The 3011-nt window shown below is 43.2% G+C and overlaps 1 long non-coding RNA gene across 1 annotated transcript in view; it reads left to right on the top strand.

Moving 5' to 3' along the window:
- LOC119355097 overlaps positions 1-1508 on the top strand; it is a 4380-nt gene extending 2872 nt beyond the window's left edge. Inside the window, exons 2-3 of the long non-coding RNA XR_005171425.1 lie at positions 1003-1104; positions 1186-1508. This is a non-coding gene — a long non-coding RNA (uncharacterized LOC119355097). The remainder of the gene's footprint in view (positions 1-1002; positions 1105-1185) is intronic.
- Positions 1509-3011: the final 1503 nt, after the last annotated feature.

The following is a 3011-nucleotide window of genomic DNA, read 5'->3' as shown; positions in this document are numbered from 1 at the left end:
GAGGGTAATGAAGGAGATAATACAGAACGATAGTCACAAGTTGGTAGGACAAGGGCATCACCTGGGAGGTTGGTGACGTTAAACAATTAGTTGAGCCCATTAAAAAAGTCTCACCTCTACCAGAAGCTATTTGGAAGTGGAACAATAAGTTGTGCGGACGGAATTCAGATTTCGGAACTTGTTTGTACGCTCGTTTTTTACATTTTTCTTTATTGCTCTTTTTGTCGCATAGAGCGGTTGTGTCTCTTGCACGGTTTGTACTAAATAGGTTGCACAGATACAACCCAGTAATTGGTTTATTCCTTTTTCTCACGTTTTTTTCTTGTTTTCAATGATGTACATGTTCTTTTGGCCAAAGAGGCTGATCTAGATTTGCTGCACATAATTCAAGCTACAATTCTTGTACACTATTATTTGGGAAGTAGAAATAAGATTCTGATGTCAGGAAATAGATTTTCATATTTTTTATGTTTTACTTTTAGTATATAGAACACCCTATAGAACATATTCCCGCTACTGCTATTTGTGTGAGACAAGACTATTGTACTCTCCTTTGTACTACTGTTTCTTTGTGCTTCTTCTAGTCTGGATTCATGTTTTAGTTGCACACATTTATAGCAAAAATTGGCTTTGGATTCATGTTTAGTTGCACAAATATATGTATATTTTTGCACAGACAACACACATCCATGTCGGTGTGTGTTGGTTGCACACATTTACAGCAAAAGTTGGCTTTTAAAATCCATGATTAGTTTGCACATCTCTTTTCTAGTCTTGGCTGTTTGGTTGCACACATAGCAGGAAAAGTTGGTTTTGGATCCATGTTTTAGTTGGCACAAATATAGGCTTCTATTTGCACACATGGCATAAAAAGGTTTCTTATGATCCTTTCCCTGATTTTCAGTATGAGTAAATAGGCTATAAAATATGTTTTTATGGTGTTTTTGTCTATGTGTTTTCTTATGATCCTTCTCCTGATTTTCTTTTGTGTCATGTATGTAGGGAGATGATGGTGATCAATACCGTCTTGTAAAGCGTCAAAGACGGAAAGCGAAAGCCACAACACCCGATGTAGGCGGTTCCTCATCTACAGCAGTTGTTGAGGTACAAAGTGCCAACCAATCCTGATTCAGTGCCAACCAATCCTGATTCAGTGCCATCTCAACATGTCAGCATTGCATGTAGGAAATCGGCAACCCGAGCACCTACTGTGGCAACTCCAACACCTAGTGAGCCAGCTGCAGGTCAACACATGCATAATGCATCATCTGATGGGCCAACGCCCGCAACTAGTGAGGGAAACACACTTTCATCTGTGCCAGCTCCAGTAATCACTCTGCCAAGTACAATATCAAGTGAGGCAACTGTAACTCCAGATGTGCCACCCCCAATAGCCAATGTGCCACCTGAAGGTCAAACTGTGCCAACTGCAGGGCATATGTTGGATGTTGGTGTGAACAATCTTTTGTGCCTATTTTGTATCTATTTTCATCGGATGTTGGTGTGAACAATCTTTTATGCATGCTGTGTGCCTACAGGTGGCTGCTGCAACTTGTCTAGTTGCACGAAAGTAGTATATAGTTGCACCAACTTGTTTACTTTTTTTTGGCACACAGTGTTGCTACAATTGGCTGCTGTAACTTGATTCGTTGCACAAAAGCAGCATATTGGTTGCACAGATTCTATGCCAACCCCCTACATAATCCATGTGATTTATGTACCAAATTCATGAATCAAAGGTTCGTTCAAGAAAACCAGCTAGAGGACAAGTCTGCAAGTCATGTCAAGGGAGGAAGCAAAGCAGAGGAAGGGGAATTCTCTCCTGGAGTTCTCTCCTCCTGGTACGTTTGTCCTTCTTGTTTGCTCCTTTTTGTTTGGCTTTTTCTTGATGTTTTCCTGGTTCTTTTTCCCTTTCTCCCTCTCTTCCCCTCTTCTGTTCTTAATTTTTGGAGCCGCCATGGATTTTCCTGGCGATGGAGGTTTCATCATGGCGAATCCTTCTTTCATGGGGAAGAAGTAGATGGCGTGGGGGTAGTTAGAGGGGAGATTCAGGTGTGGAGGTACAAAGGCGGGGGCGGGTGGTTGGTTCACGTGATCCCCACGGCCAGCTGTCGCACGCGGGCACCATGGTTGGTAGTTGATGTTTCGCGCGCGGGAGGATTGGAGACTTTCCTTTTTGACCACGCGCCCCGACCAGGTCTTTCCTTTTATGTCAGCCGCTCGGTAACCCTCCCAAGCGCCCGGGCGCCAGCTAGACGCGTCCGATGTTATTTCATTAGACTCAAAATATAGCAATATGAAATACGGATACATGCAAGTTCACGTCTAAAACCAGAGGCTAGCGACAGTCGATAATACATCTAGAGGCAATGGAAAATCACTGCTTGGGTCATGAGCGAGTAAAACGCGTCGGTCTCCTTGGCGCACTTGACCACCAGGATCCCCATGCCCTGGCCTCACTTCCACATCACCTTGAAGGCGTCATTGTTGGTGCATGCGTCATCGTTGATGCAGGCGTCCCTAATATACACCGGCAGGACGTCGCTTCAATAGCCATCAATTATTATCATATGCTTTTTCAGCTGTGAAACAAGGAGACAAATTGCATGGATATGACAGAGCATGAGCCTAAAACATGCTCAAGGTAGTTTTTGTTTTTGTTCTACACAACTACACCTCCATTTTACTTTGTTTTTGTAGCATGTTCCATCTGATTCACCAAACATGCAGTCATCCTTCGTGTCACTCCCACCATTATTAATCACAAACTTATAAGCATAGTTCATGAGCCTACCGTTGGGAAACGTTGCATGGAAAACGAAAAAAAATCTACGCACACGCAGTAATCTATACATGGAAATGTATAACAACGAGGGGAGAGTGTGTTTACGTACCCTCGTAGACCAAAAGTAGAAGCGTTTGACAACGCAGTTGATGTACTCGAACTTCTTCTAGCTCCGACCGATCAAGCACCGAACGTACGACACCTTCGAGTTATGCACACGTTTAGC

The sequence above is a fragment of the Triticum dicoccoides genome, chromosome 2A, assembly GCF_002162155.2.
Source record: "Triticum dicoccoides isolate Atlit2015 ecotype Zavitan chromosome 2A, WEW_v2.0, whole genome shotgun sequence".
Classification (NCBI taxonomy): Eukaryota; Viridiplantae; Streptophyta; class Magnoliopsida; order Poales; family Poaceae; genus Triticum; species Triticum dicoccoides.
Note: the sequence above shows the minus strand (reverse complement) of the source record. Positions and strands in the feature narration are given on the sequence as shown.